General features: G+C 41.8%; 2 long non-coding RNA genes across 2 annotated transcripts; both read right to left on the bottom strand.

Annotated features, from left to right (window-relative positions):
• Window positions 1–12,763: 12,763 nt before the first annotated feature.
• Window positions 12,764–16,697, bottom strand: LOC114798649 (uncharacterized). The gene is made up of 3 exons (XR_003751085.1): window positions 15,959–16,697; window positions 15,084–15,186; window positions 12,764–14,679 (listed from the first exon to the last, which is right to left on the bottom strand). It is a non-coding gene; the product is annotated as an uncharacterized LOC114798649 (long non-coding RNA).
• Window positions 16,698–19,147: 2,450 nt separating this feature from the next.
• LOC114798648 (uncharacterized) lies at window positions 19,148–19,596 on the bottom strand. The gene is made up of 2 exons (XR_003751084.1): window positions 19,358–19,596; window positions 19,148–19,214 (listed from the first exon to the last, which is right to left on the bottom strand). It is a non-coding gene; the product is annotated as an uncharacterized LOC114798648 (long non-coding RNA).
• Between the last annotated feature and the right edge of the window lie 1,364 nt (window positions 19,597–20,960).

Genomic DNA, 20,960 nt, shown 5'->3' with positions numbered 1-20,960 from the left:
CCACACTGAATACATGTTGCTTATAATTACCAACTTTGCACCAAAATCACATCTGACAACACTTGGTTAGCAAATTAGAACATTTCTGTGAGGGGATAAGTCACCTGGGAGCAGGATGACATTGGAGGAGAGAAAGTCATTTAAATATTGCATGTGCTCCTGCGAAAAGTGACAAAATCATTTGAATTGCCAGAAAAGATGTGAAGCGTAATTGGGAAGTTTTGATTTAAATATATGTGTGTGTGTGTTGTGTTTAAAAAGCCTGGCACATTTTCTAGAACAGAATTCCCATCCTGAGAAAAAAGAAATTCTTGAGTGCCTCTTTGATTTATTCATTTGAAAACAGAAGGATACTCTGAGCTTAATCCCAATTTTGCCATTTGAAGGCTGAAATAATGGATGCTGCTGCTCATGTATTTTTGATGGGCGCATGTTGTGTGGGAGATAAACATGCTGTATGAGACGTGTTCCCCTCGGCCGCGCCGCGCCGCGCTCTCATTACGACGCAACGCAGTCAGGCACTCAGTCACGGAGTGATGTTGAGGAACCCGGGATTTCAATAAGTCATCAGATCCGCATCTTACACTTCAGCACCATCACTGCTCACTGTTTACATGTGCAAAGGGCGTGAATGGCAGCAGAAGATGCCAACATCACTGACCACCTCCTTTTGGATGACCTGACAGCGGGAGTGCCTCCACCCTCATACCATGAGTTAATATGTCATAATTACAGTGCGGATTTGATTGGGCATCTGTGCATGGGAAGATGGGAGACATTGTGTGGGCTTGATGCTTGCTCTTCATACATAATTGAGAGCTCTTGAATGTCAGACCTGTGGGAGAGGAACCCTGCGCCCCCCTCCTGCTCAGCCGCAGCCAGACCCCAGCGTGGGGACGGACATCTGCCATGGGGTCTCACACTGAACCCAGTTCAAACGGCCCCATCTGCTATTCCTGAGCTGTTTATACAGGGAAAAATGAGGCCGGTTTATCATGGCTGTCCCCTCTTCTCCAGCCTGGGAGAGCTCTCTTCTGCAGGGCTGGGGACGGCAGTCGTCCATGGGGACGGGAGTCGTCCTGTGTTTAAGTCAATGAAACGCAGCAGCAGACAGGAGGCTATTTATTTCCCTTTGAGCTGCAGTCTGCACCGAGATAAATGGCCGGCTGTCTTGCGAGCCCAGAGCTAGCTTCATATTTTTGACGTTTTCGTGTTTAGTGTGTTATATATTTTATATGGCTCATCCTTACACGCGGCCCTTTTTGCATTTTCTTTTAAAGCTCAGATGCGGTTATTGATGTGCCAGCAGAAGTACATTATGCATTATTTGTTAGTAAGCACCATTTTTGCATATTGACGGTAACAAGAAAATGCATGTATGGAAATTCTAATATAAATTGACTTATGTTTAGAAGGCTTGCTTTCTGCTCGCTAAGCTCTTCTGAGCATAATATATAGTTCTTTATATTGCTAATCCTGGGGTCCGGCCCTAAAGACTCGAGCCTGCTAGAGGAAGCGTAGACAGACCTTTTGGCTTTTAAAGACTTTTATCTTATATTACCAGAGCCATATGCAGCACCTCCTCCCTGTTGTATAATGGAGCTAGCTTGCTTTATTATGCTCCTTTTTCATTTAGACTGAGCAGTTTTTATGATTTGCTCTTCCTTTATGCACTTGGATGCTGAGATAAACACTGGATAAATAAGATGCCTGACAGAGGTCTTCTTCTGAGCCAGCTCATAGAAACCGGGATTTCTGTTCTACAGTAGAGGGTTCAAACCAAGCGCAATGTGCTTTGCGACAGGAAATGCAGAAATTATTACAGATTGAACTGGTGAAACAGGCTGCTACACTTCGTACATGAGATTTTGTACGATGTGGGACTGACTGTAGGATGCCTTTGGACCTTGAAGTTTTAGGCAGCTCACCCAGGCAGTTCCCTCTAGGACTGTAGGAACTATGAAGTGACATAATCTGGCTGACAGCAACAGAAACAGTACATATATGTATATTTTTTAACCACAGGTGTAGGATCTGTTTGACCAACTGCTTACTTAACTGTTAGTTCTTCGTGCAGTAGTTTAGACCCTGTAAGAGCTAAAAAAGTTCCTGTGAACATTTGGTGCTTGAACTGCACTGCCTGTAATTGGTTTGATGCACCCCAGTGAATGCTTCTGTTCCTGTCCCCTCAGCTCTCTCACTGTGCCATCTGACACCAGCAGTTATGTCAGGGGGTCAGCCCTCATTGCCAGTCGGTGGAAGAGCCGCGACAACCGGTGTCTTCATAATCTTTCCTTTACTGCAGATGATTACAGGTTTGCAAGAAGACATCTCAGGGAAGGAAATGTAAATACATGTTTTGGGAAAATGCCTAACTTGATTGGACAGAAATGTTGCACTTTTTATTCTTTAATATTTCAGAAAGTGGGTTGAAGCAGCAGCTTGAAATGAAATCAGGAGCTTTGAATCTATTGGGATGATTTTAAGAGAGGGAGACAGTGAGGCTACGACCGCATGATTTATGGTGTCTCTGTTTTCCCCTCAGGATTGATGCTGCGTGTTTTTAGCCCTCACAGCTTTTACAGCATCATCTTGTATCCAGAGACTTGGCTCTCAACCAGTAAAGAGGCTTTTAACATTTGCAAGATTTTCTATAAACAAAGGAAAAAAACATTAAAAGAGTGCATGTAAAATTGCTTTCGCTTCAGCTTGATGGGGCTAGATTTATGGTCTGTGTGTTGGATACGAAGCACAATTGTCTCTCTGTGCAAATAGATGGAGAGAAAAATGAACTTTTTGTGTGTTTCTCAGTCATACACACATCCTCCATGCCAGATTGTGCGTGACCGGCTAACTGACTACGAGGCCATGGCGCTGGGAGATTGGGAGTATACGGACAGGTGAGACCTCACTGGGACACTCCTGACACCCCTAATACACCCCGGCCAGCGGGGGGGTGTCATCATCCGGACAGATGCCTGCATCTGGGCTTAACTAGCGCATACAGCCGCGTGCGAGTCAGGCCTGTAAAATGACTGATGTTTGTAAAAAGAGACATTTCTGCTCTGTAAGCACTTTTTACACAGAGCCTCTGACTCTTTTATGCAGCGCTTCATGAGCCACTGGCCTAATGCACCCTGACACGCTGTTTTGATATCATTACTACATTATACTCACACATTTTGAGTGGAAAAACACAGTACTTAGAAAGTCGAAATTCATAAATAAATTTATGTCAAGCTGCACTTAATATTGATTTTGTTAGTGTTCAGATTCAATAATAAGGTACCGGCTGCATGAATATTTAAATATAATCTTCATTTCTGCATCTCCTAATGGCCTCAGCTCCTCCACACTCAATTTAAACACAATTTAGAAACTATAATGTATTGAAAAATACTGGGATTTAGCAATAAATCACTAGAAGAATATTGTGGGCCTATTATAAGATTATTAGCCCCCAGAGGAACCTGTAAAATTAGATTGCTGTTTTTAAGCTTCTCAATTATCCTCCAGCTATCGTTTTATGCGAATTTTGCCTCTCCTCTCAACCCCTTCAAAAACCTTTCTAGAAATGGTATTATACCTACACTAAGAAAACAAAAAGACAATGCTTATTTTTTTTGTAAATGAGTTAAAATAAAAAAAGGAAAACAATAATTAATTTTCATCATCTGAACTTGTTATTACAGAGAGAATCTTTTTCAGATTTCTTAATAAAGCAAAACGAGCCCATAGTGTCCAAAATCACAAAATGTGCTTCAATAATTTACTCACATTAACCCTGCAGGGGAGCATAAATGCAATAAAAATGGCCGGTCTGATTGGTCTGCAAAGACCTTTAATGTAGAACATGCACATAGCATATAAAGCTGATATAGAGTCATGGTGCGTAAGTAACCATCTACAGCTATGTGAACACAAATAGCCAGATTACATGGTGACATGATTGAGAACAACAGAATATATAAAACAGGCTGATCTCCATCACTTCTAGAACATTCTCACAGAGGCTGCCCAACAGAGGAGCTTCAGGCCAAACAAACAACTAGACCAGCTTAATCTGGTTAATCTGGTTATGCTTTTCTCCAGTTAAAACCACCTACCAGGATCAGATCGCAATTTTTTAATAAGTAGTCTGGGTCTGACCTAGGATCGTTGCAGCTATGCCTTCATGGACAGACACTGAAACACCTCCATTGTTGTCCCTGACTAAAACTCATTTTAAGCAGTAGCCTAGCGGGTAAGGAAGTGGCCCTGTAATCAGAAGGTTGTGGGTTCGAATCCTGATCTGCCAATGTGCCACTGAGGTGCCACTGAACAAAAACCGTCCCCACACACTGCTTTTCATGGCTGCCCACTGCTCACCAAGGGTGATAGTTAAAAAGCAGAGGACACATTTCATTGTGTCACTGTGTGCTGTTTCACAATGACAATCCCTTCACTTTCACTTTCAGCAGGGAATCGTCAAGTCACAGTCTTTCCACAACCATGTGCTATAGTCTGTCCTGAGCTTTTATTTAAAAAGGCTGCAGTCTAAGTTGCTGGGTACCTTTAATCCTGTTGGTTGTTTGCTGATGATCATTTGCATAGAACACAACTATGCGTTTGGGTACCAGCATGTGTCAGTAATGCTAATAATTAAAGTAATCAATGCACTAGTTGCTGAAAAAGTACAACGGATGACACAGATGACCATTCTCATGGCACAAAAAGGCAACTCAGGGCAGGTTACACATGGTTATTCCAAATAATGAACTTTTATTGCAAATTTGAGCTCATTTGGGCTGGAAAGACAATGACGTCTGTGGATGTGGCGAAGATTAAAATGAAAAGCGCTGTAATCGGCACTGACTTGGTCCTCTTTTTTCCACCTCAAAGTGGCAAAGTGCTGATACAAGTTGGAGTCTCCTGTGCCCAGTGATTAGTCCAGGCCATATTATGTAAAGGTGATCTGGCTCTGAAGGGTAATGGGCTGCCTGTCGCAGTAAGTTATGGATGTAGCCTTTTGTGCAGAGAGGTCACACATAAAGGCCCACCTTTTTAATTCACAGTCACCTGCGGTCATGCTAAATGGCCAGTAGTGGAATTGCCGAGTTCCAGTTGCCACGCTTGCTCTCTTGATGAGAGTATGAAGTAACGCATTTCCTACCTCTGATGCCACAAGGATAAAATGGCCAGATGAGGCTCACTTGCCAATTTTAGTTTAATAATGATAAATCCTCTATTCTGAGTAGGAAGGATATTTTGTCAATCTAAGGCATTGTAAAAAACATTTACATTTACAGTCCAAGTCCATTCTGAAGATTTTGTAGAATTTTGAGAAATTGCTGCATGAATAATGCTTGATTTCAAGAGAAATTTTCAGAAAATGAATATCACATTGATCCAATGAGAATGAAACAGCACAGTAATTTTTGTGAAATTTGGAACTTCCTGGTCTATTTGGCAATGATGAGTAAATAATAACAAATTGTTAATATGGCATCTTTGTGTTGATAGCATGAGGATTTGATCAGAGCAGGCATGTTTTTATTAGAAATAATAATGGCTGTGATATAACTAGAAGAGAAGATAAAATAAAGGCTCGGTTCCATTTAAAAGCTGCTGTTTCCTCCCAGCATTCAGCTAATAAACACATCAGACATGGAGTTGGGACAGGGCTGATGAAAAAGAATGCTAATGGAAATGTATTCAACGAGAGCATGAAAACGGGCCAGATATGTTGAATTTCAAAATCAGTTCATTTTAAATCAAGTTAGAATAAATGACAAAAGGATCCACTCCAGTCTGAGGTAGCACCTGAGGTAGCACCAGTGACATGGCATGGACCTTCCATGTCACAACATTGTCAAAAGGGTTGTGAGTCTGTGTTTTTTTTGGTCAAAAGTGGCTAAAAACCGCAATAACCATAAGCTATTAGAAAAACGTGCCTTAGATTGGCAGCCCTGTGTCTACATTTAGCTGTTTATGTCAAATCAAAATTACGAGGAAACTCATCACCACTACTGATTTGCAGTCTCCACCTGGATAACGGGAGGACAGCCATTGTGTTTCACCACACAGTAATGAGGTAAAAATACAGTCAATTCAATGAACATGACTTTAAAGGAGGTCAGATTAGAAAGGATATTAGACTAACCCAGGCACTTAGGGACAATCTTCTCTTTACTAAAGACAACATAATAATAGTGGAATTATATTTAAAGAAACATATTGATATTGTGGGATATTGCTACTCACAGGATTCCTTCAAACAGAACTGTGGTATAATGAATCGAAAAATTCAGTTGATATCTTATTATTCAAGCTGTGAAGACACAGATTGTTTGGAGGAACGACTGTTTCCCCATATGTTCACAAACACCAGTCACAAATGTCCCAAATCCTGATTACAGAATTTCTGAGCAGCTATGTTTGCATGGTGTTTCATTACCCTTTCTTGAGTAGACTATTAAAAATTGATCATTTTTTGTAATGGCCTCATTTCTGTCAGTTTTCATATTTTAATCTGGTTTTACAGAAAACAAGATACATTAATCAAATATGACAGAACACTCTCTTAATGTAATCATGCGGGGGAATATGAATTGCAAATGCCCTACTAACCACCCAGCCCTCTAAATGTGTTTCCATTAATGTTACAAAATAAAATAATCATGACAATTTTAAATAGAAATTGACTACATGCAAAGCAATGGAATATTTAAAACCAACTTTGCTGGAAATGTCTCATTGTGAGGATTTCCATCTGAAAACCTGGTAGAGTGTTATGAACAGTCTGGTGCTGGGAGCAGCAGCAGGGTGTGGCCAGGAAAATTTTTGCTTTTTATATGGCGACAACAAGGCTCTGCTAACAGGGTATCAGTGTTTTCTATACTGACTATCAGGGCTGACAGTAGAAAGCACAAAGAAGAATTTCCATTCCTCCATGCATGTATCAGACTGGTGGGGACCACCTCATCCCACTTCAAGGTAACATTTGAAGACCAAACATATCAAATTCAGCGCTGGATTACATTTACCTGGTTGGTGAAGCACCACCAATCAATACCAAAATTCTATGTCGACCGCAGGTGATATAAATCATCTGTAAACTAGTTAAGCTTAAACTTTGATGACATCATGATGGTTGGAGGCTACAGTTTTCCAAGAATGTGATCTGCTGTGGAAGAAGCCTCTTGCCTCCACCCAATTCCCCCACTGATTTAGCTTCTTACAAATGTTACATATTGTTAATGAATGGATAGCACTTATGAACTCATTGAAAAGCTCTGTATGTCTGTGCTCCTCCATTAAGTTTGTATAGAACTTTTTGGTGTACTGGTCAATGGTAGATAAATGGAAAAAAAATATTTAAATTAAATACATTTGTAGTGGCTCAGTGACAAAAGTATGAAACAATAAATAATAAATACATATTTGTATTTATACAGTGTGAAGAGGTTTCACAACCTTATCCTGACCATCTACAAAAAGTTTTTTTTTTTTAGAGTAAATATTTTCATGGGTTTGAGTTAATTTAGCTGCTTTGGTAAGACCCAATTAGAGAAAAGCTGGGGCAGGCAAATGAAATGGTGCATGAGGGCTTGACCAGGTGAGGTGGACCAAGTGACCAGGTGCAAACATGTGGACTGAGTAACATGTCTGTGTTTGACAACGTGGGACAGGTTACTAAATGAGGTTAAAAAGTGGTGACTTAAGGAGACAGTCTACACAAAAGCCCATATTGAATCCTGAATACATTGGTCTGTAAAGGAATCCATCTGTAGCATGCTTTTCTTCTGCCTTTTGAAGGAGGTACCACCTTGTTGTGCTGCTGTGATGACCGAGATCCTGCATATGATCCACTGCACACCCCGAACACTGTTGTCACTGAGTGCTCAGCATTCCACAGACTGGAGAAGCCCCTTTAACAACCAGTCAATACGGAGCTCAAAGGAGAGGGAGCCATAATTAGATTCATTTGCTCGCTGGATCAATATTTTCCCAGGGATACAAGTTATAAACCAGAAGCTGGCATTAAAATCATAACTAAATAAAGATGTGTTTAGGAAAAACACACATACACACATGGTGCCAGATAAGGCTGAAAAACATAAATAAACACAATACAGGAAAAAGGTGAACGAATCGTATTTTAAAATAGCACAAATTCGTTATGAACAAACCAGCCTGAGCTGAGATGGTAAAGAGAATCATTCTGAGAGCATATCAGCCACGCTTACAAAATGTCGACTCATTTGTTAATGTCGCACACTTGTTGGGAATGGCAGATAAATGGATTCTGGCCATTATTTGCTGTACGAATGGAAGTGAAAGAGGAAGCTCTCTGGATGGGACAAATGCCGTTATGACTGATAAGTGTCTAAAAGCTAATGAAGGCAGTAGAGGCCAAGGTCAATGGCTGCCAGCGTGCTGCCAGCGCAGCTACTGTACATCGTCCTGGTGCTTAAATATAGCAGAAATATACATTGCACTTTTTAACACCTTGAAATGTGGGCTAGTGGGGAATATGAAATATGGGTTTGTAATGGCTTTTTAATGGTGGCCCCCCTCCACACCTCGTTCTGGCCTGAGATTGGAAATCAAAGGTGAACTTTGATATCACTGTGCTAAGTGCTTGTAATGTACCAGAACGTTTCTCCCCTCAGTGTTGAGTGAGGCCCAACGCTGTCATGGGACAGCAGCAAATCAGCAACTGCAGAAATGCGTATTCAGAAACAGAACTGTTTCATATTGTTGTTGTCCATGTGTAAGTTAAATAAGAGGTTTAGGATAAGAATATAAGTATTAATTCACCTGATAACTGAATACTGAATAACTTCAGTACTGTGCATAATAAAATAATATATTCAGAATACACAATGTGTTAAATAAATATGCTGTATAATTATTTTTTTGTTTTGTTTACTTCTGACTGATGAACTTGAAAGTCATGCTTCAAGCTAATCTGATTAAAACAACATTTAAGTGCTAAAGTATACGCTTTTAAAACATTAAATTTTTTGTATGACAATAAATAAAGTGAATTATAAATACTGCCTTGTTCTATTATATTCCAACTTTATAAGTATAATATATGTATGTATGTATGTTATTATTAGAAGTTTTCTTATGTTTCTTGTTTTGAGACATGACACGTGAATTGACACGTGAATATATGACATTTACATTTACAGCATTTATCAGACGCCCTTATCCAGAGCGACTTACAATCAGTAGTTACGCGGACAGTCCCACTAGAGCAACTTAGGGTTAAGTGTTTTGCTAAGGGAAACAAGTGGAGTTTGAACCTGGGTCTTCTGGTTCATAGGCAAGTGTGTTACCCACTAGGCTACTACTATTTAATTTGATAAACCATATAAATTACTAATTAAAAAAGGACCCAAAGACTTTGAACCCTGGCTAGATGCACCATTTATAACACATGCAGGGGGTTCCACCTTCAAACACAGGAAACACATTCTGTATTCCCACTGAGGATTCTTCTCAATATGCTTCAAAAATACCAGCAGTCGTTGGCTCTTTCCCATCAGCTGTATAAATACAGAGTTCAAATATGGGTTGACAGAAAAGAACATGCCAGCATACCGCTGTTCCCATCAAAATATTGAAACCGTATGATCCTCTGCTGATCTGTTATTTTTTGACAATTCCACAACCAGAGAAAACCCCAGCATGACACAGACGCTATGCAGCCCTCGTAACTCCTGCTGAATGGCTGTGCGTTGCTCTGCTCACATGCCTAATGTCTTCTAAAGACCCATATTACACCCCAATTAGATGCCACTCTTGTTTCCTTACATCAAGGGCTTGACTTGGCTGACTTGTCACCCTCCCCGGGCCAATCAATTTCATTACTCCGTTTACAGGGCTGCCCAGTGAGGGCTCTGCCCTCAAACTTCAGCTCCTGCTCGGACGGATCAATACACCAGTGCTGCTGCCAAGGTCCCATTTAAAGTTAATTTATATCAAGCCATCGTATAAAACAAGACAGGGCATCAGGGTGCCCGTCGCCCAACTTCCCTTCCATTAACGTTGGTTCACTGGGCTAGAGGTCTCCAGAATGAGGCTGGTAGAACATCTGGCACTGAGGTGATTGCACATGGGGAACATCTGGGTGCATCAGCTGTCTGATTCCTGACTACAGCACATTCATATTGGCCTTCAGCAATGTCTGATGGGATCATGGCCATGATGCATGTTTTCAAGATGCCGTCAAGAATCCTTGTCAGATCTTCATATCACCTACACACACTTCCTGGAGTGGTTTTCAGGACAGAGTGGTCAAGCCGCCATTAGCTGTATTTTTCCAGTTCTCTTTAGGGATAACACAGCTCTGATTGCCTTGGTCTTTTTGATCAGAGTAATATTGGTGTGATATTAATCCTAACCTGGACGAGCATTAAGCACCTTCTGGACTCCATCTCTTCCCACTGCGTGCATTTCATGGTCCTCACCACAATTCCTCTGTGCTGCTGTCCAATAAAATTCATCTCGACAGCTTAATGACCAAACATTCTCCCAGAGTTTTATAGCAACCGGCCCATATCAGTTTAATTAGATTTTAATTTCATTATTATTATTGTATTTATGCGTATGAACTTTATTGTGTGAGAGTTGCCTTGCAGTCGCTCCAGATCAATATTGTGGCTTTAACAAGGGCTTGTGCAGAGCCCACAAGATAATATGTGAGCGCTGCTGAGATTCTCTTCTCGCATCATGTGACATATTAGTCACGTGCCAAAGCATGTCAACTGCAAGCAGAGTTCAATAAAGCACCTTGCTGTCAAGTCATGAGTTGCTGTCTTGCGAGACTCTAGAGGGCTTTATTAGAGAAGACAGGATGCATGAACATGAAGTTAATGGCACATTTCAATGTACTTCAGAAGACACAACTTTGGTCTCAGAGTGTTGTTGCTGGGGATTTCTGTTGACGTTATCCTCAGTGGGAGGGTATCAGTAAACGTCATGTTCATGCATCCTGTCTTCTGTAATAAAGCAGTGTATATGATTAAAGAGAGCTTCGGACCCTTCTGCCTTTCTTACACTTTCCTGTTTCCAAACCTTTAAACCTTTGAAATCTAAATTGTCATTGGGAAAGTTAAAAAAAGACAAAACCTTTCAACAACAAAGGTTCTAACCACCAGTTAGTCCCAGACTAAGTAGAACATCTGAAGTGGTAGTAGCCTAGTGGGTAACACACTCGCGTATGAACCAGAAGACCCAGGTTCAAATCCCACCTACTACCATTGTGTCCCTGAGCAAGACACTTAACCCTTAGTTGCTCCAGGGGGACTGTCCCTGTAACTACTGATTGTAAGTTGCTCTGGATAAGGACGTCTGATAAATGCCATAAATGTAAATGGTCCAACCTTTTCACATGGGTGCCGAATCACAGAAGTATTTTATGGTCATGTGAACAACGACTCCTGCCCACAGGAACGGCTGGAGCTCCTCTGGCTAATTCTCTTGGACTGTTCAGATCAGCTGGTTGTGGTTCTCAATTGTGCTCTCCTGCAGCAGCTGTGAACGTGGCTCCAGATGAGTCTGGTTGGTAGAGCTGTGCGGCGCTTTGGGAGTGATTTCTCGCAAAGCTGGCCCAAATGAGAGCATCTTGTTTTAATCAGCCACTCTGGCTGTGGTGCCAGCAGCAGGAGCTGCGAATGCTTGGCAGCCGACACATTGTGGGCCATGGCACCCATACAAAATACACAAATATTTCCACTGTAATTAAGTGTCAAGTTAAACATGCAATTGATACGTGGGACCTGTGGGGCAGAGGATGGCCAGTGTAGGAGACCCCCGTCCAGTCTGGATAGGGTCTGATTGTGATACTCAAGTGGTCTTGGCTCGGAAGGACCCTTCCACTTCACAAGATCCACTTCAAAAAGCGGGTGGACGGCCAAGAGGCGAAGGAACGATGAGATCACCATGCCATGGTTCTTCAGCTTTTATAAGCCATATAATGACATCAGAAACGGCCACCCTGGGGTCATCATTGTAAGTTACAAGCACAAAAAGGGGACAACTGTCAGTCATGTGAAGGTCATGTGACTCTTCAGATATTAGCCTTACACATGTTATGGTTTGTTAAGAAGCAGAAATCTGAAATTCCTTTTTGCAACTTTATTATCTTAATTACAGAAATGTTTCTTCCCGCTGCAATTTGCATCTGCGGTGAACATGAGAGATGGTCACATGTGTGATGACCTTCAGCCCCTCATCCTGCCACCCAGCCACTCCCCTCACCTTCAGATATTTTTGTCTCCATAATGTAACTGGAGAGCGGTCTGATTTAGTTGTTTATTTTTTAAATTTATGGCTTTTTATTGTTTACGATCACTTGTAATTTCTACCTGGAACAAAGAGCGACTTCCCAGGCTTCTGATTGCGATGGTGATAAAGGTGCTTGTGGACGAAAGTATTTGTCTTTGTCTAATTAAATTCATTGTTCCATAGTTCCTTTGTGTGTGTTTTTGTTAACATACCTTCCAAAAGAACAAGACCATTTCCTCCTCTCAACAACCCGGATTGTGCCGAAATGCATACTTCATTTAGAATCAGATATCCAGGAAGATGAATGTACGCAGCATTTAAATAATACTTCATGAAGACTGCTGTGCGCCAGTAGGGGGCGCTTTAGTTATACATAATTCATGATCATCGATAAACAAGACGTGTCATTTTACTCCTATAGAGGAAAGTTGGAGCAAACCTATTATGTCTAAGTCATCACAATATTTTGGCAGGTCGGCAGGCGAGAGAGTATCAAATGAGGAGTCACATTGGACACTAAAGCAGCGCACTTTTATTTCAACGCTTGAATAAAAATGAAAATGCACGTTATCGTTTACTATTATTTAATGATCAGAAGAAGAAGAACGAAAGCCAGAATCTGCTACTTCCCTCGTTTTAAATAATGCTTAAATATTCGTATTGATTTAGTGACACAACACAGCACGGGTTTTCAATTACGCTGCAATATTTCTTCTGCAATATTTTGCAATATTTACAAGAGAATGATAAAGATAATAAAACATACATAAACTTTCGCACATGAGTGTATTTATTGAATAAAGACAGAGAGAGTTCTATTGTGCAAAAAAAGCGAAATAAAAGGTGTCGTTAACGATTGGCAGGGGAGCCGGGTCATTGTCAAGGTGCGACTCAGATTTCCTCTCATTTGCACAAAGACAGACAGACGCCTGCCCTAATGATGGTCAATATTATTAATGACAAAGAAGGGACCCGCGGCGGACTGTCTGCTAATAGCACTGCGCGCCGCCTTTAAATACAACTCCGATTATTCTGATCTCTGCCTACCAGATGTGTCCCGCTGAAGAATTATTTCTCATCCCCAGAGTCAAATAAATGCAATCAATATGAGCATTGCTCTCAGGCCCTGAAATATTACATTAATGCTCCATGTGGTGACATTTTAGCTGGAATTTTCAAATACATCATGAAGGCTCAAATTAATATTTATCAGCGCGGCATTTTTATGCTTTGCAAAACAGTATTAGCGCGAACTGGAATGATCGTGTCCTCCGAGCACGCCGGGAAATGCCATGGCCAGTTATTGTCTCCTAAATTTAGATTAAATAACTTTATCAAGGTGCGCCTTTCATCACAGAAAAAAACCTGCAATTTTTACAACGTTGATGCATTTCGATTCACCCAACCAAAAAGCAGAAGAATATAAGCAGCGCTGTGATGATGATTCCAGGGGACACGTGACAGGGGAGGAGGGTGGGGTCCCTTAACCTCCACAATTATTTATTTCACTTTGTTTAACAAATTGCGATCGGTGCGGAAAATCGCACGAGTCGATATTTCGATCTGCACTTGAACTGTCTGAATAAAGACGCAGAGTGCGCGCATCTCGCACTTTTGGGAATTACGTCCTATCTTCTATAGATCTGTTTTAAATTATTCTTGTCATTGAGGCCAAATTTATGCCGCCATTGATTTGGACGGGAAAATATGAAACGATTTGGGGTCGGTCGTGGGTGACCCGGGGGTCAAGGAGATTTTCAGGCAACTGTTACTGAGCCTCTCCTATCATTCCCATTTTTACTTCTTTTGCTGCTTCTCACTGCACCGTCCTTCAGGGGAATTTGGGGGAGTTTGTGGAATGTGAGCAGCTGTGAATATTCCGGAGTCCGTCGCTTTTTCTATTTGTCATACGTCTGGACTGTGCCTTGTTACTTTATGGGTCCTCTGCAGTTCTGCAGTTTCAAATCTCACCCATTTATTTTAGGCACTTATTGGGATTGCAGTAGCAGCGGCAGCGGTGGCAGCGGAGCTAATGATCAATCATCCTGAGTTGTTTTTATCACTAATGTTGAAGTGAAACTTTCAAAATAAACCCTGTCAAGATGCAATATTAGTCACACGAGAATTGCGCTGTGTCACCGTGCAGTGACCTCACTGTTTGGCAGATTAAACATTCATCAGAAAATCCCAGGGAGGGAACGGGCCTGCTGCAGGTTTGGAAACGAGCGGTGGAGCTCAAGGTCTTCAGGGGCAGGTGCTGCTGTGGGCTGGGTGATGGAGAACATCTGCAGGGCTTCTGTTCTGCCCCTTGCTGCTGTCCCCGGTGCAAGCCGGTGATGTAGTGACCAGCATGGCGTCTGTTCCAGGTTCCTGGCCATGGATGTCCAGGCTGCCCCACTGCATTTACATAAAGAGTTCAGATTTCAACACAAATTAAAAGCGTACAGATCATAGTCTCTCCTTCAAAATCACCTGTAATAACACTTCCTCCTTCCCTTAATTCTATCAGCAACAAATGTAATAATTTTTCCTGGGTGTGTTAGAAATGCTTTTAGCCAGGAATTTTTACCAATATCACCAAAATAAGTAAAGGTGACTGGAGGATGCTGGTCGATGGCTGCATAATTAAGTTTCGTACTTTAACCCAAGGTGAAACAGCCCTTGAGGCAAATGAGCTGCAGGGTGTCAAAATGTACATCCAGCATGATCTAATGGCATCAGTGTCAGCTCCCCGTTTGATCTCTGTTCCCGAAAATTGCTTCCTGATTGGAGAAAAACATTAGGATCCGTGTGAAAATCACCTTGGCCTGCTTTGTGTTCTGGCATTTTCTCTGCCATCCAACCCACAGGACAAAAAGGAAATAAATTAAGAACAAGCAGCAAGCACTCTGTTGGAAACAGCGCCTGCAGAAATAAAACAATATATAGAAATGTGTAATGCTGGGATTTCATTTTCCCACTACTATCCATTTGTATAATGTATGAAATGAAGCCCAAATTAATTTGCAGCCGAGCTCTAAAGTAACAATGTAATCTCAGTGTTATATTAGAGTTGCAAATGGATTTCTGTCTCTTGTAATATTATAAGAAGCACTCTAGGGGTAACCTTAAAAGATGTCGCCATTTTTTAAGCGCAAACTCTCCTGCAGCCTGTCAGGCCAGAAGTCTTTGCAGTGCAATCTGTTTTGTACCATCGATTTGTACAGTATTGCGTCCTGTCATATGGTATGCTTGTTATGTTGGCCACTATTGGCAGAGATGACTAATTTTATACCCAGATGTCCATAATAAAGTCGAGGGTATCTGCTTACCTACGTGCAATTTGGTATTTAGAGCTTCCTGACCGGTGTGGAATTATCTGAGCCCTCAGGGTTAGGAGAAGAACGTTGAGAAAACGCTGCGAAAGCGTTCCATGGCAGGACACCACATGGATGAGGATCTCGCCATTCTATTTGTGCCCAACCACTCGGATTTCCCCTTATCTGTCCGAGTGAGGCCATCGCCTGCCTATATCACGGCTGCGTTCCTGCGTGGAACTGTGAGAACGGATCGCTTGCCACTCGAAATTAACCTAAAGCCGTTGTTTTTTTGGTGCTGCTGACTTAACACCTCGACACTATGAAACAGCAAGATCAGATAAACAATATTCCCAAAGACATGAAAAAATGTTACCCACAGAAGGATCCCTGAATCATCTGGACCTTGGGGGCCTGTGTGTCAAGCCATGAAGGAAAGCAGCTAAAAAGTGTTACATGAGCATTAAAAAAGTCAGCAAGTGGCCCATTTCTAAATGAGAGGTACATCTGACACTGCACCCTCGTCCTGGAACACCTGTCACACTATCTGTCACTGACTGCAATCAGCCCCACTACCATAATATTACTCCTTATACTGCAAATCCACTCAGCATTTCCAGAACTTTTCATATGTCACACGATCCCACCCAAATACCCCATGGGCCATAACTCAGTTCCTAAATATAGGCAATATATTAAGACCCCCCTCATGCCAAACCCTATTGCCTTTTGCCTTTTTTTGGGAGCAAAGACAGGCATTTAACCTTTGTGAGATGGAAGCAACTGGTGTGTATGTGCGCACACACATTTCTGTCTTGTTCTAACAACAATAAAGTGTCACTGGCTAAGGTCACATGGCGGATATATCCCACTATGATTTCACCTCTTTGGGAAACCAAACTGATTATGTCTGTGGAGACAAATTTAGGACATTTCTTCTGATTAGAACAACAGTTTGGGGTCTTTACCGGGTACCGGTATGCTTGAAGGTTATCTTTACATGCAGTACTTCTTCAGCTCAGGAATAACGTTTGGTTGATGTTTGCTGTGAGACACAAAATGTGTTTTTGAGACGTCCAAAAATAGCCTGACCTGCCATCATTTTAAAGTGTTTATTACAATAGGAGCATGTGGCATCATCAACCCCCCACCCCAGCAACTCCAGACCCCCCCTCTCTTTCTGCCCCCTGATCATTTCACTGTTTTATAGATTTTCCAGTTGCTGCACTTTTCATAAACAGGCTTTTCAGCTGACGCCCCCTGCCACCACCACCACCACCCCCTCCTCACATATGTCAGCATTTTCTCTGAAGGAAGAATCTGGAGCTCTGAAAGTTTATAAATAAGCCTTCTATCAAGTTCCACAACAGGTGTGACCTCCCTGTGTCCTAAAACTGAACACTTTCAAAGGGACAATATCTCTAAAGCAAGGGGGACAGGGCCAGGGGGCCGGGGGGAAGAGAAGAAGTTTACTTCCATGAGAAGGGACGAAAGGAGCACATCTAAATGTTCAGCTTGGCTCTGCATGATCTATTGTGAGTAAAAATGTTGAAATATGCAGGGAAAAATAAATAATGCTCGTACAGAGAAGCACAGATGACTGTGGAAGTTATGACAGGGTGGTTCTGTGCCAGCATGGCAGCTGTAGCTGGGCTGTCCCCCTCCCCACTGTGCTAATAGGAGAAATGTTCCCAAGTTTCCTCACAGAATGGATCTCGTACTGTTTAAGTAAAATATTCTTAACTATATATATATATATATATATATATACACACACACACACACACACACACACACACACACACACACACACATTACAGGCCAAAAGTTTGGACACATGTCTTCTTTATTTTCATGACCACATGTGGAGTTGTGTACTTAACAAAAAAAGGTGAAAGGTGGGCTTCAAGAGGTTGTCACCTGAAATAGTTTTCACTTCACTGGTGTGCCTTATCAGGGTCAATCAATGGAATTTATCAAGTTGTGACCATCAGTTGTGTTGTGCAGACGTCAGGTTCCTGTACAGCCGACAGCCCTATTGGACAACAATTGTGTCCCCAAGTGGAGTCGCAAATACCATCAAGCGCTACAACAAAACTGGCACACATGAGGACTGACCCAGGAAAGGAAGAGTAACCTCTGCTTCTGAAGACAAGTTCATCCGAGTCTCCAGCCTCAGAAATCGCAAATTATCAGCAGCTCAGATCAGAGACCAGATAAATGCCACACAGAGTTCTAGCAGCAGACCCATCTCTAAAACAACTGTTAAGAGGAGACTGCGCGAATCAGGCCTTCATGGTCAAAAAGCTGCCAGGGGTGAAGCCCTGACTCTTCCCTATGGAAATGATTATTATTACAGTAGGACAGGTTTCACAGTGATGTGATCAAAAGACACCACATCTCCGGAGCTCCTGCAGCTCAGTCATGACCGAGGACAGGGTCAAAGTCTGCTTTGCATTGTTGTCTCCGTTCAGTGACATGATAGCTGGCCTTCTGAATTTGTCATCGAATATTGACTATGAACATGTGATACTTAGGTCTTTCATGGTCCAGATGCTGTGAGAGAGAACATTTCCAGAAACATTTAGGAATGTGACTTTACAAGAAATGCCAGGCGTTTGGCGTTTGGCATGTAATATATCACAGAAGCACTTCTGACATTTTCTCAATTGTTATGAGTACAATTCTGTTCCATTTTTGGCCATGTACATTTATGTCTATTACGAGAGAGAAGTTATCATCATACATGCCTCACTTGTTGCCCCACATCAGCCCCTCTGTAACAATGGGACTCATTTACATTGCTGCTGATTGAGTTTGGCGCATGGATGGATGGCCATTTGCTGGAAAGCCACAAGGGAAAAGCAGCCGGGCACTAAAGGGAGACCCGGCAAGCGTCTGAGGGTAAAGGGAGAAAATAAAAAAAGAAATGAAAAAAAATTATTTACCCCCTCCCATCACCAGCGAGGTGAGGGTGCCTGATGCTGAGCTCTCGGGCATAGACAGGTGCGGGACACCCGCGGGAACAAGGCTTTCATTTCTAAAATAGCAGTTAGCATGGAGACCCTGTCTGTGAGAAATTCTCATGTAATTCTACACCATGCTCTCCAAAAAAAGTTCCAAAGTTGATCCTTGGAGACATATGGCAGCTTTACTAGAGTGTATGAGAGGACAAGGGTGGAGTTAAGCATGACAGGTCCAGAGGATTAAAGCAGTCTAATAAATTATTATTATTAATTTTGTTTGTTTCCAGAATTTTCTCTGACACTGAATGAAAGTTATGCGATATAACACACCTCATGCAGTCATTTCTGTTCCTAATTCTCACATGTTTCCAAGGGTTATTTGTTTTGCATTAATTGCATATCATCAGCTACTGAGCCACCACGAGGCTCCTAGCTTTTAATTGTGCTGTTTACAAAGGGACGCGCAAAAGTTAGAAGGTCTCTCATGCTGTCAAGTAGAATAAAGAAATGAGCCCGTGATATTAAGACTAATATCTTTGACATTGTCTTGTGATGGTTCTGTTGAAAGGCCTGTTTATTTTCATCATTAGAGGGAGAGTTTTGCTTCCTGAACAAGCGGGTCGAGTTTTTTTTTTTACTAGTTTCCTCCATTCCAGCCATCAGATGCTGCCTGCAACATAATGAGAGATGTGGCAATTAATTTTCTTTTAATCAAGGTCGAAACGAAGTAAATTGGTGCAGCTCTGCAAGCCCCTCATTTTCTGTTTTTGCAGTGATGCAAAACAAATATGATAAAGTGATGGCCCTCCTCACCTTCTGTAATTAGGAAGCGTGAACGATCAGAGCAGAATGATGTGTGATAGACGGTCCCTGCAAACCTCTCTCTTCCCCCACGAGGTCCAGCCACTTTCCCCCCTTATCCATCCAGACAGAGGGAGCATCTCAACATGACATTGACTGCTGTGTTGTTGTAATGCCTCTCAAATCTTATTAAAGACCACGGCTGCACAGGACCTTGCTGACTCCACAGATTTCGATAAAGTGCACGTTGTTTCAGTAGCCCACAAGCTGATTAAGAATTTATTAAAATTAGATTTTAAACTTGGTGTCCAGCTATCTTCTTAGCACCATATGGCAGGCAGCTAAGCATTACATGAAGACTGTACTAATACATGCATTAGTATCATTCATTATAATGCAATAGCTTATGCTGGATGAGCAACATCTCTATTCACAGCCACGGTTACATAATAATCACATGTTTATTATTTATTAAGGTGGAAAATGTGAAAAATTTTCATTGTTTTATTGTTTGGTGCTATAATGTTCTCCAAAAGCTCCACACCTTCATTTCCTGTCTGGGTGATTGAGGAAGTATCCACCTACCTGTTATTGTGCAGCATGTAAATAGATTGAAATAACACATTGTTGCTGTAACAGGGTCAGACAAATTGGATTGTAAAGAGTTGGGATTGCCCCACGCTTCTTTCACAGCTCACGCGCCACATGCTGCAACTTGTAGGGAGATCTGAAGGCTTCGCTGTTGCATGTTAAATTTGCACGGCTTCTGAGCTGCACGGACGTTTGCAGATGAAGCAGGCAAACATGTCCAGCCTCTAGCACAGAACGACACGCGCCTGCTTCCAGAGGACACTGCTGCATGTCTTCATGTCTTTATCTAATTAAGGTGAGCGGCAGTTGCCTGCCCTTCCATGCGTTGTGACTGCGAAGCTCAGTCGACCTTGATCAGCCCTGCTTTAGCCGGATGACTGGGGATCTCCCAGGACAGTTGTTGGACTTAAGAACAGTGTCACTTTCTGTGACTAAACTAAAAAAAAAGTGGTTGGTGAAATAATTCATTTGGAATTTTGATCATGTAATGTCAACATCTTTTCCAGTCCATAAACATATTTACACATGCAGACACAGACCACTAAAAATGGCACTGCACTCATGTCAGGTTCAGGTTTTTCATATTTGAATATTTGGATAAAAATGGCCTGTTATAGAAATATAGTTATTGTTTTGTGGCTGGTGTGTGAATTTTTGCAGCAGATCAAACCCCGCAACATGGGCTGGGAATGAGGAACTGGCTTTTATTCATACAGAGCAGAGGAGCTGAATCAAATTTAACACTTACTGTGGAATATATCCTCCCCAATCAGGAAATAAATATTCACATATTAGATTGTTTTATCGCACCAGAATTATTTCTTAAATGAGGAGGTTCTGGTTCCATCAGTTTTGAGATGAACTTCAGATGAACATCTCATCATCAGCTCCTTACATGTAAGCAACTGTTTCACACTAAACATGCACAAACATCTTAAAACATCCTATAACATTTTCTCAGTAGCCAGACCTTAATGAAGAAGTGAAATGATTGTCCTAAGTGGTCCATCCAGAATGGCTTTTA

This window comes from Denticeps clupeoides, chromosome 10 (genome assembly GCF_900700375.1).
Source record: "Denticeps clupeoides chromosome 10, fDenClu1.1, whole genome shotgun sequence".
Lineage (NCBI taxonomy): Eukaryota > Metazoa > Chordata > Actinopteri > Clupeiformes > Denticipitidae > Denticeps > Denticeps clupeoides.
Note: the sequence above shows the minus strand (reverse complement) of the source record. Positions and strands in the feature narration are given on the sequence as shown.